This window comes from Macaca mulatta, chromosome 9 (genome assembly GCF_049350105.2).
Source record: "Macaca mulatta isolate MMU2019108-1 chromosome 9, T2T-MMU8v2.0, whole genome shotgun sequence".
NCBI lineage: Eukaryota > Metazoa > Chordata > Mammalia > Primates > Cercopithecidae > Macaca > Macaca mulatta.
Genome location: NC_133414.1, coordinates 75,382,360 through 75,395,820, shown reverse-complemented (window position 1 = coordinate 75,395,820; position 13,461 = coordinate 75,382,360). Strand labels below are relative to the sequence as shown.

At 36.9% G+C, this 13,461-nt stretch overlaps 1 protein-coding gene across 6 annotated transcripts in view; it reads left to right on the top strand.

Moving 5' to 3' along the window:
- ADK (adenosine kinase) overlaps window positions 1-13,461 on the top strand; it is a 564,565-nt gene that overhangs the window by 77,585 nt on the left and 473,519 nt on the right.

Genomic DNA, 13,461 nt, shown 5'->3' with positions numbered 1-13,461 from the left:
GCCACCGCGCCCGGCCAAAAAATTTTAAGTTTAGAATTTTAAACACGTTTCTTGACAGTAACCAAGATATAAAAATGTATAAAATTGAGTGAATATATTTTAAAGCATGGAAGATTTGTGTTACCCTCAGACTTGAAAGGGGACCTGCAAAGTTATGGTCTCATGGGAAATATTGTTTATTTTTGCCTTGACATAATTTTCAGGCTCTTTGGTTTTATTGTAAGCAACCCAGCAGGGCATCTTTAAAAGGAAACAAACAAAATTACTGTCTCTAAACCAAAGAAGATAGAAAAATATATTCAGGAGAATAGTATACATTGAAAACTGCCACTTTACCACTTTAGCTAGTGTTTTTTTTTTTTTTTTCTCGGACTCTTACTCTGTCCCAGGCTGGAGTGTAGTGGCACGATCTCGGCTCACTGCAATCTCCACCTCCCAGGTTCAAATGATTCTTATGCCTCAGCCTCCTGAGTAGCTGGGATTACAGGGGCCAGGCACCATGCCCAGCTAATTTTTTCATATTTTTAGTAGAGAGTACTTTTTAACTGAGAAGAGATGCTGTAAAGTTTTAGGAAATCACAGTGGGGACGGTAGTCATACTTCTACTTTCTTCTGAATATAATATTGTTTCTTTTTTCTCCTGCAGTTACTTATTTTTTTTCTTTTTGCTTTAGAGCTTGCTAGTTCTGAGAATTTTAGATTCAGTTATAATCGACTGTAACTATCAACACATGTTATGGAGTATTATAAATTATTACTTGATGTTTGGAGTTGTTTTACTTAGTCACTCAGCAAAGGTAAGATTAGATCTCCATTAGATGAAAAGTATTATCTCTTTTGCAAAGAGACATTGGTTAGCTGTGCATGAAGACAATGGCTGTGGGGTCAGTCAACCTTGTAGAAAGAATAGGCTAGGCACAGTGACTCATGCCTGTAATCCCAGCACTTTGGGGTGACCGAAGCCAGTGGATCACTTGAGCCCAGCAGTTCGAGACCAGACTTGGCAACATAGTGAGAGCCCCCCCTCTACAAAATTTTAAAAATTAGCCAGGCGTGGTGGTGTGTACCTGTGGTACTAGCTATCAGAAGGCTGAGGTGGGAGGATCTCTTGACTTGGGGAGGTTGAGTCTGCATGCAGTGAGCCATGATTGTGCCACTGGACTCCAGCCTGGGTGACGAAGTGAGACCTTGTCTCAAAAAAAAAAAAAAAAAAAGAGACAGACTAAAAGTAAAATTGTATAATCTCTGGAGAAAACAAAATAGGCTGTCATATTCTAATTCTCAATATGTAAGGATGTTTAGTATATTAGTGGGTATAATTATTAATAAAGTATTCTATTTAGGTATCTTTGAACCAGTTTGTAATAACCAAACCACAAAAATTCAATTTGCTTTGTATGTAAAAATCTTTTAAAATAGAAAGTCCTGCCTTAACTTTCATAAATCTGAATGTGAGCATGTATTTATGCTTTTCATTTGTTTGCACAGCTTTTTTTTTTCTAAGAGTCTCACTCTGTTGCTCAGGCTGGAGTATAGTGGCGTGATCTCAGCTCACTGCAACCTCCACCTCCCAGGTTCAAGTGATTGTTGTCGATCAGCCTCCCAAGTAGCTGGGATTACAGGTGTGCAACACCATATCTGGTTAGTTTTTGTATTTTTAGCAGAGACAGGGTTTCGCCATGTTGTCCAGACTGGTGCACAGCATTTTGTTGTTGACGTGTGTGACTTGTAATATAATAGTAATAATGCTGTCATTTCTTAAAGATGATATATAATCCTATCAAAATGTTCCTGGGAAGTAGGAATTTGTCAGCCTGTCAATGTTTTCCTTTTATTTTGTGTATGTGTGTGTTTTAGTACATTCTCCCAGATCCTGAAATTTTCCTTTTAAACTGTTATTATGATGTCTGTCTTATTTCTTTCTCTTTTTTGGTCCTAAGTATGCTCTCAGGAGTTAACATAGTATAAAATTATGTTTTTCAAAAGAAACTTCATCAGATATTTGGAAATTAGCAAATGTTTTTTAGAGGTAGAAACTGTAATTTGTATTCCTAAGACTTGTAGGCCGTTGTATTTGTTGACTGACTGATTTGACTGAGAACGTAGTATATGATAATGTGTCACTGTTACTGTCAACTTATATAATTGAGGGACTTTTTAATTGTTCTTACCTTAGACCACTATATACTTGTGGTCTTATAAAGTATATTTGAAAATTACATGCATTTTCATATTTTGTCTGGGCCTGGGAAAAGTATTTAGTTTAAAACTGTAACATTTTAACCTTTAAAATCCATTGTCAATTATTTAGAAAAATTAGTATTATATGATATGAAGCACTTCTTTTTATTGCAGGTTTCACTATCTAGGAAACTCCAGTGTGGAGGCTCTGTTAACTATCTTCTTTGTTTTATCTGGAATGTTTTATTGATACTATAAAAGAAAACTTATCAGTAAGACTGATTTGGAATTCATATTGTTTGACAGCATTATCATTGTCAATAATTATCTATTGTCCGCATTTGTAAAGCAGAATAAAAGAAGCCATTATTTAAGTTTAATTCCTGAGATGATTTAGCATGTGGTGTAATGTCAATCTGTGGGAATTTTATTTTAAACTTTTTCTTAGTAAAGTTTACTTTTTAGAGCTGTTTTAGGTTCATTCACAGCAAAATTGAGCAAAGATACAGAGATTTCCCTTAATCCTCCTGCCCTCATACATACATAGCCTCCCCCATTTTCAGCATCCCACAACAGAGTGGTACATTTGATACAGTTGATGAACCAATATTGACACATCCAAATAAAACTCTTTTTTTGGTGGGGGGAGATGGAGTTTTTCTCTGTTGCCCAGGTTGGAGTGCAGTGGCGTGATCTCAGCTCACTGCAACCTCCGCCTCCCGGGTTCAAGCAATTCTCTTGTCTCAGCCTCCTGAGTAGCTGGGACTACAGGCACACGCCACTACACCTGGCAAATTTTTGTATGTTTAGTAGAGATGGGGTTCACCATATTGGTCAGGCTGGTTTCAAACTCCCGACCTCAAGTGATCCACCCGCCTCAGCCTCCCAAAGTGCTGGGATGACAGGTATGAGACACTGCGCCCAGCCCATAAAACTCTTAAAACAAGGTTGATTGAGACAAGGCCTTGCTCTGTCTCCCAGGCTGGAGTGCAGTGATGCAATTATAGTTCACAGCAGCCTACAGCTCCTGGCCTCAAGCGATCCTCCTGCCTGAGCCTCCTGAGTAGTTGGGACTATAGGCTTGTGCTGCTGCTCCCAGAAGACTCTTATTCAATCTGTCTCTCTTAAAGTATAGATTTACAGATCATACCTTTAGAAATTTCTGAGTTTTTATGGTGGTTCTGCAAATAAATGTTTGCTTCTTATTTCTGCCTTCCCTTCCCCCTCAGCCTTTGGTTTTTGATTTTCTCTTACATGCTGGTTCAGCTATCCTTGTTTCTGTTGCTTTAAAGCCTTCAACATATTATGAACATTTTCCACCAAATATATTGTTTTTATGAGTACCTTGTAATTTTAGGGCAAGAAGCAGAGATGAACTTTGCTTTACTCTTTTGTGTTGAAGCATGCTAATGGCAAGCATGTTTTTTAAATATAAAAGTTGTACAAGTTGAGATGTTTAATTCCTTTACTTTAGGAAAAAGCATCATAATTAGAAGGGAGAATTGCTGTTATCTGGAAGGTATTCAGACAGTTGGGGGGAAAAAAACAACCAAAACAGCTGCATTGTAAGTTCCATAAGGGAATGGGCTTATATGTTTGTTTATTTGTGTTTGTTTTCCATTGTACAATCAGTGCCTAGCACGGGGTAACACAGTATGTGATTAACCAACAGTTATTGGAAAAATATATTTTAGCGTGTTAATTTAGGTAATTAAAAGTACATTTAGGAAATATGCAAAGTTTTTGTTTGACTTTATTAATTTGATCTTACTCTCCTTCTTCATTTCACCTTTAAAATGCTGATGATAGCAGCAGGAGGCAGAGAAATTATAGGCAAATAGGGGTAGGTCCCTGGTGAAACCCCACCTCCAAGCTGAAAAACTTGAAACCAGCGCCCCAAAGTGAGAACTTCTATTCGTTTGCCTGCACTCTCCTGATTGGTTCTTTCTGAATAATGTCTTTTTACCAATTGAATGTGGCTTTTTCCAAAGCTACCTATGGCCTGCCCCACCCCCATCCTGTGCCTGTAAAGCCCCAGACTCGGTAGGTAGAGAGGATTCTGCCAGACTTTAGGGAAAAGAGATGGCTTGACTTTGGGGAAGAGACTGCTGGACTTTGGGGAAGACCACCTACCCTTTCCGTCCCTTCTCCAGCTCCCCTCTCTACTGAGAACCATTTCTACCTCTCAGTAAAATTCTCTGCCTTTACCATCCTTCAAGTGTCTACATCACTTCCTTCTTCTTGGATACTGGACAAGAACTCAGGACCCACGGAGTGCAGGTACCCAAAAAGACTGTCATACTGGCCCTTTGCCCTCGCCGGCGGAGGGCAGCTGCCCCATGCGATGTGGTAAGGGACCAACTGAGCTGTTAACACACACACAGACAGACGGCAGAGCTAAAAAGAGCACTGTAACACTTTCTCTGGGGTTTTGGGGTCATGGGCACTCTCACTGGGCACTACTGTGGGCCCTGCATGGAGCTTTCTTTCACTGGCACCTGGAGCAGCTGGCCAGGTCCTTCACTCTCTTGCTAACATGCTCCCTCCTGCAAGGGATTGAGCTCTGTGACGTGAGTAAACGGTTGCCCTTGTTGCGAGTCCAATGAAGGGACCGAGAAAAATCCTGCATTACTGATATGAAATGTACCAAATTAAGTAACATCATCTTATTTCTTCAGATTTTGTTTTCAGTTTGTTTATATTCCTTTCCATAGGTATTATGTGTCTATTTTAGTTAATAAAATTTTGGCCTAATTTATATTTTGACCATTATTCAGCACTGTTAGTAGTCAGTAGTAATTTCAGTTGCTTATTTAGACTCATCGAAATAAATCACATTTTAAGGCCAGGCGCAGTGGTTCCTGCCTCTAATCCCAGCACTTTGGGAGGTTGAGGCCAGGAGTTCGAGACCAGCCTGGGCAACATGGTGAAATACCATCTCTACTAACAGTACAAAAGTCAGCTGGGCATGGTGATGTGCACTTGTCGTCCCAGCTACTCGGGACTTTGAGGCACGAGAATCGCTTGAACCCAGGAGTCGGAGGTTGCAGTGAGCCGAGAACACGGTACTGCATTCCAGCCTGAGTGAGATTCTGTCTCCAAAAAAAAAAATTTTTTATTTTTTATTTATTTATTTATTTATTTATTTATTTTTTTTGAGACGGAGTCTCGCTCTGTCGCCCAGGCTGGAGTGCAGTGGCGCGATCTCGGCTCACTGCAAGCTCCGCCTCCCGGGTTCACGCCATTCTCCTGCCTCAGCCTCCCGAGTAGCTGGGACTACAGGCGCCCACAACCGCGCCCGGCTAATTTTTTTTTTTGTATTTTTAGTAGAGACGGGGTTTCACCGTGGTCTCAATCTCCTGACCTTGTGATCCGCCCGCCTCGGCCTCCCAAAGCGCTGGGATTACAGGCGTGAGCCACCGCGCCCGGCCAAAAAAAATTTTTTTAAAACATAAATAACAGACCACACTATCTTTTTTGAAGATTATGTTCACATTTCATTCTCTCCATTGAACTCTATAGATGTATTACCTGTGTATAAGGAATGTAAATTTTTTTGTATTAAAAATTGACACCTTAAAATAAAAAAACTAATACCACCACCAGGTTAAGCTCTGAGATTTCAGCCTTAATGGTATTACAATAATGTTTAACTTCTCAATAATTAAAAACCAAAGCAACGCTGCAACCTTGGTTCAATATTCAAATATATTTTTCTTGGTAACTAAGTTACTTTTCACTATTTATAGTACTTTATAAATGAGTTAGAATTGTTATGCAGTTTTTTCAAAGAAGTATTCATAAGATAAATGTAGAAAATTATTTTAAAACGAAAGTGATGCCCACCAGATGGTGCTATTTCTCCTGTTTTATCTGTGACAATACGTAGGAAAAATGAATATAGAACTTCAAAAAAGTGTATGGAAGATCTAGAATATGTGCGCATTATATTTTGGGTGTAGATGAGCTCAGTGGAAGGAACCATTAAAATGTTCTAAACTTGTGTTCAGTACTGTATGTTTATCTTAATAAAGGTAAAGATGAATTCCCAGAGTTAATATGCCAGATAACCTTTTATTTAGTCTAAATATGTTAAGTAGATTTTTAAAAAGTTGACCTATATGCAAATTTTATTAACTTCATAGCTGTACACACATGAAAAATGAAATTATTTATTAGATATGTTACCAAAATTTGTTTCAAGATTTCTTTGTATTGTTAAGTAAACAGTATTACTATCTCATTTGAGTTACATTGTGATTTACAAATTAAGGGAAACATTTTGATTATTTATGTGTTCGTAATTATTACTCAAATAAAAGAGAGAAACTTAGGCTTAAATTCACTATTTTTACAAAGGAAAGAGATGACTCTTCTAAATTTATTTTTGTATTAGGAAGAGGTCAAACCGTGGTACAGTGTTCATTTAGATGCAGCCATTGAATGACGATCCATTAGAGTCAAAATGGTTAGCTAATGAAATATACTTTTTCAGTAAATTTGGAAAGATTTAGCCAGCTCTTAAAAGTGTTTCTAGGATTTTAATGTAGTCTTTTTCCCCCTGATTTTATTATCACTCTGTATTTTTCTCAGGTCATGAGATTGAACCATAAAAGGCATGTAGATGCTTGTTATAAGTATTTGCCAAAGTCATCGTTGTCAATGATTTTATTGGCATTTGTGAAATTAGAGATTAAACTTGCTTTTGAATCTTGCATTTGAAGTTTTCTTCTGGAAAGGTGCATGTATAACTTTCAATTTAATGTTCAATTATTTATAACAGAATGAAGCATCTCTCTATAGGCCAGTAAATATAAATAGTAGATTTTATTGTATTCCTGTACTGTTTTTGAATAATATTTTACTAATTATTTTAACATAATCCTTATACATACCCTTAAGATTAGGACCTACTGTAATGCTTTATTTGAACTTGTTTCATAACATTTGTCTTTTTTTAACTTTGGATTATAGTTTTGGAATATATATCAGATCCCTCCTACAAAAACATAAAGTTCTTCATGCTTTCTCTTATTCCACTTATCACAATACTTTACATGTAGATGACCCTATATATTTTTTACATAGATGGTTTTGTCATGCCAAGTGTTGTTATTAGTATTATAGTACAAAGGAAATGATTTAGATAGCTTTTCTGTCTTGAAGGAATTTCCTTAGTGATGAGTATTCCTTATTCCATAGTCTTTTTTTTTTTTTTTTTTTTTTTTTTGAGACAGAGTCTTGTTCTGTCACCCAGGCTGAAGTGCAGTGGCGTAATCTCAGCTCACTGCAATGTCCGCCTCCCAGGTTCAAGCAATTCTCCTGCCTCAGCCTTCTTAGTAGCTGGGATTACAGGCATGCACCATCACACCCGGCTAAGTTTTGTAATTTTAGTAGAGACGGGGTTTCACCATATTGGTCAGGCTGGTCTTGAACTCCTGACCTCAGGTGATCCACTCACCTCGACCTCCCAAAGTGCTGGGATTACAGGCATAAGCCACCCCACCCAGCCTCTGTTCTACAGTTTTTTATCTTATGCTTTTCTGAAATGACTTTTTATAGTTGGGTTTAAAAGGATCATCTCATTGGAATCTCATATCGTAGTTATGATGGATTCTATCATGATGAGGATAAGTGTATTTTCAGGTTAAAAAAAATCAAAATATTATTGTCAGCCTGCATGAGTATTAGAGATTGTCTGGTCCAGGAGTTCTCAGATTGTGGTTCAAGGGCCTCTTGTAGGAGCGGGGGTCAGGGGTCCTTAAGACCTTGACAGAAGTTCTGTGAGGGCAGAACTGTATTCAAAGTAATACTAAGACTGTGTCTACCCTTTTCATTCTCATTCTCTCATGAGTGTAGGTGGAGTTTTCTAGAGGTTGCATACCATGCCATACTGATTGAATGCACAAGTTATATGAGACTCTAGCAGTTCTGTCAAAAGACAAAGTTACAACAAATTTAGCTTAAAGATCTCAGTCAGCTTTATTGCAATTCTAGAATCAGGCAATACTTCATTCCATAAAGTAGAGTATGTGTTCCAATGAGTTGAGCAGGTGGTTGGTTTTATAGACAGAAAGGGCTAAAGAAAGCAGATTGGTCATTTCAAAGTGAATTATCTTGTAAGGTCCGGATGGGGAGACAGGACAATAGAAAGACTGGTTAATATCAGGTTACTTCAGATTAGGGATTAAAACAGAGGAAACTTCATTATCATGCCCATTGAATACTTCATTATCATATACATTGAATATTGAAAACTGTCTTATTTGGGAAATTAGGCTGTTATCTGTCTCTCCTGATATTTTAGAAAGTCAAGATAACAACGCAGTTTGGGTTTGGTGAGCATGGATTTTGATTTTTAGTCTGGTCTTCTTTTGGAGTCTAGTGCAGGAGTTTTGTTCAAAACAGTGGCCTATAATTTTGGCTTCATAAGCCAGACATTAAAGAGATTTGCAAAGATTACAAAACAGTGCTTCTCTTGTCACTAACTTTTTTTTTTTGTTTGGAAATAGTTATTTTCATAAAATGTTACTTACATTAACATTTAATGAATTTATTCTTAAAATAAATATTTTAAAAGTTATATTTTAACTTCTAATATTGTAACTAGGGCTAGATATTAAAGCTCCTTGAACTACTCGATATTCTTTTTAAAGTTTAAAGGGGTCCTGAGATGAAAGTGTCTGAGAACTTAGGATTCTAATTCTTTATCCTCATTTCACAGATGAGAATACTCTTGAGGCCCAGAGAGGTTAGTTTAGTTAAGTACACTTATCCAGTTTTTGGCTTAGCTGATTGTTGGATCACTGACATCTGGCTTTTTTTGATTTTTTTTTTTTTTAAGTTTTTTTTTTTTTTTTTTTTTGAGACAGAGTCTTGCTGTGTCACCCAAGCTGGTCACCCAGGCTGGAGGGCTGGAGTGCAGTGGTGCAGTCATGGCTCACTGCAGCCTTCACTGCCTGGGCTCAAGTGATCCTCCCACCTCAGCCTCCTGAGTACCTGGGACTACAGGCACGTGCCACCATGCCTGACTAATTTTTATGTTTTTTTGTAGAGACGGGTATTTTTTGTTGCCCAGGCTGGTCTCGAACTCCTGGGCTTAAGTGATCAGTTAACCTTGGCCTCCCAAAATGTTGAGATGAGCCACCTTGCCTGGCCTGATATATTTTATTAGCTGTTTTGGTGTTTAGATATTCTTCAACCTAATACCAACATCAGCTCCTTTAACACTTTCTTCGTTTGATATTTTAACTAATTTTATTAAGTACATGAGTAAATTAGGAATATTAACCTAGTTTTTCAACAACAATAAAATGGTGTTTTTTTAAACTTAAAAAATGTCTAGTATAACCTTGCTTTAAAGTATGAACTTTCTAGTAGAAAAAGGGAATTGATAGATGAAACGGTGTAATCTTAGCGTCAAAAAGAGTAATGTTGAGGGCAAAGAAATAGGTTCTTGTGTTTTAGAGACTCTTTTACTTTCTTATTTCCTTTTTTTCCCCCCCTTCCTCAACAATAAAACATTGGTTACAAGCTTCCCTGGGCATTTATGGCAGCCCACCCACAGAACAAGTGTTCTGTTTTAAAATCTTAAAAACTTTATCAAGAGGATAATAATTACACATATGCTGCTTTTTTGATGGATATGTATTATTTCTCAGGTTGAGCCTCATGGTGGGGTTGGTAGATTCTAACCCCCTCCTTTTAATTGTTGAAGGAATTTAAAACCATGTCATAAAGAAACTGCACAATTTTAATTCAAAGAAAGAGAATTAGGATATACATAATATCCCTCTTCCTTTAAGGGGCTTCCTTCATGTAGAAGACATGGACTGAATGATTTTTGCTGAATAAAGGAAAACTTCCTATTGTAAAAGAATACAAAAATAGAATCAGCTTGTTTTGGAAGTAGTGAGTTCCTTTTGTTATGAGGTGTTAAAGCATAGACCAGATTATTGACTCTTGGTAGGAGTATTAGCAAATGAATCAGTAGATGGAGGCTTAATTGGGTTAGATGACCTTTCAGATTTTTTTTTTTTTTGAGATGGAGTCTTGCTCTGTCACCAGGCTGGAGTACAGTGGTGCAATCTTGGCTCACTGCCACCTCCGTCTCCTGGGTTCAAGCGATTCTTGTGCCTCAGCCTTCTGAGTAGCTGGGATTACAGGCACGTGCCACCACACCTAACTTTTTGTATTTTTAGTAGAGGTGGGGTTTCATCATGTTGGCCAGGATGGTTTTGATCTACTGACCTGGTGATTTGCCCACCTTGGCCTCCCAAAGTGCTGGGACTACAGGTGTGAGCCACCACGCCCAGCCTTCAAATTCTTTTATTAAGTGTTTGGGTATACTTCAAAATAACTTTTTAAATAAGTTTAAAAAGGCAGTTGGTTTAGCAGATGTATTCTACTTTTATATCAGCTGCTCAATTAACCTAAAGATTTTATGGATCTGTGGTCTTACCGTGATCACTGATACCAGCTCTCCTTGAAGGAGCCTGTGTTTTGTTCATTTTATTGCAAGCCATTTGAAGAGATGATGGATTGGTAGCAGAAATTTGGCAGAGAAAAGGATGATAAATATTAGAAAGGAGGACAAAGGCCATTTGGAAGATATAAATGAATTGATGATATTTTGGTGTATATTTTCTCATTGCTTTATGATTATAAATATTTTCTGCTGCTTTTTGCCACTATCTATTTTTCATGTCTTCCAATAAAGTATTCCATGACCAAAATTTGTGTGAGATTCTCTTCGGTTGTTGTTGGTTTTATAAGTTATAGGGTTCTTTGGAATATAATTACTGAAATGATGACTGCACTAAAACATATTACTTCTTAATTTAACAGAGTGTTTAGTGGGAGGAAGGCTCTAGCTTTTCTTATTTTCTTTAATTTTCTTTTAGGCATGCTAGAGGAAAATAGTGTTCTTACTATTAGTTTTGAACATTTTTTATGACTATTGAGTTGAAGGCCCAAAACACTAGAAATAAATGGATTATTGCAAAATATTTGGTTTTGTTTTCATTTGTGAGTGGGGCATTCATGTGTCACTGTGTCTATGCATCTGTTTTTCTCTTTATATTGTTTATATCCTTAAGACTTTCAAAAAGAATTTGAGAATTTTTATTGTTTTATTGTATATGCATGTACATGCATACACACACACATAGAGTTTTATTTGTTTATTATATATTTAAGACCTGACACAGGTCTTACAAAGTTAAATTACTGTAGGGCTTAAATAGGAAATGAATGGTAAAATGAGCCAACTTGAAGCAATAAATACTGATTGATAGATTATCACCTTCTTCCAAATAAGATATGTGGCATTGTAGAATCTTGCTCTTAGATACACAGATATGTGTGATATTTAAATAGCTGAGAAATTCAACCAGAAATGAATGAAAGGGCTTTCCAGTTATCCTGTCATATGCAAATTACCAGATCATTCAGTTCTTCAATTGATCAATTCATGTATTTATTCATTTAACTAATATTTGTTAGTTTTATACTATGTGTAAAGCCCTATTTTAGACACTGAATACAGTGCCAGACAGTAATTTTCCTTCACTCATAGTTTATACTCTAATAGAGAAGGTAGACTTGAGCTTTAAATTTCCTATTCAATAAGTATTTTTAGTAATATGTGAAGTACAAGAGCTTCTGATAACTTACTGTGCTACTCTCTCCCTCTTCATCCATTTACCAGTTGTTACTGAATGTTTACTATATGTACTAGAAATGCAGAGATGAGTAAGATACAACCTTGCCCTGAAAAAAATTCAGTCTATTTGGGGTTATAGACAGGCAGTAACTAGCTATTATATAGTGTGATGATGGCTATGATATAATTACAAATAATATTCTGTAAGAACAGTAATTTTCTCTAGCTGTGAGGTATGCAAGAAGCTATCATAGAGAACTAATATTTGAGGATAAGTAGAAAAAGTTGGGTATAGGGAGATCAAAGGAGAAGTTACTCCTATTCCCCAAATAGAGGGTTCTTCATGAACACAGAGAAGTAGGGAAGGTCTGTTAGGAGAATGGTGAGATATTGTGTAGTTTGGGTAAAACACTGGGTATGTCATGGAGGGAGAAGTAAAAGAAGAAGCTACAATGAAGGTTCAGGCTGAATTGTGAAAAGTTTTATCTACAAGATTAAAGTTGGCTTTTTATTTGACAGTTAGTTGGGGACCTGCGGAAGATTTTTCAGCAGGCAAACATACTTAGTCTGCAATTTACCAAGATAGTTGATAGAATACAGGATGAAGTAGTGAGAAGTTGAGGCTGTGGAAAGGCAGGTATACCAGTTTGAAAACTTCATAATAGATATTAATGAAATAATGAGGGTCTCTTATATGGTAGTGGTAGTAGTAGTAGTGACTTTAGAACACAGGGATGGATTAAAAATCAAATTCAGAGGTATTTTTGTTTTGCTTCATTTTTTTGAGACAGGGTCTTGCTCTGTCACCCATGCTGGAGTGCAGTGACATGATCACGGCTCACTGCAGCTAGGGCTACAGATGTGTGCCACCATGGCTGGCCAATTTTTTATTTTTATTTGTAGTAGAGACAAGGTCTCATTATGTTGCCCAGGCTGGTCTTAAACTCCTGAGCTCAAGCGATTCTTCCACCTCAGTCTCCCAAATTGCTAGGATTACAAGCATGAGCCACCATGCCTGGACCAGAGGTAGAATTGACAGGATTTAGTGAGTGATCGATGTGGAGAGAGGGCATTGAGAAAGATTTTGAAGTTTTGTGTTTGGCATCTGCATAGTTAAATGCTGATACTATTAACTTCAAAAGGAAAAGCAATATGGTTGAGGGAAGCAATGAATTTGGTTTTGTAATATTGAGGGCAGGAGTAAACCTAAGGGAATGTTGGAGGCATTTAAATTGTAAGTGGAGGAGATGCCTATTCAAGAGAAAAGAGGAGGAGTAGGGGGAAGAGGTAGCTGTTCAGCGTGTCATTAAACATCTCAAATCCTGTTTGTTATTTATAATATATTGGAGGTGGAATCAATAATTTTTCTGGTTTTGAAATAACCTGTGTTTTAGTTATCACAAATTCTAAATTAATAGTACAAAATTATAATTATAGTTTATATGTTGTAGACTGATGATAATATTTATTGAGTACTTCCTGTGAAGTTTAGGTAAAATGCTAAGCATTTTGCATTCATCATGCATTTAATTCTCCTAGCAATATGAGTTAAATATTATTACTATCTGGATTTTCAGAAGAGGGAAGATAACTTGACCAAGATTGTTACAGCAAAT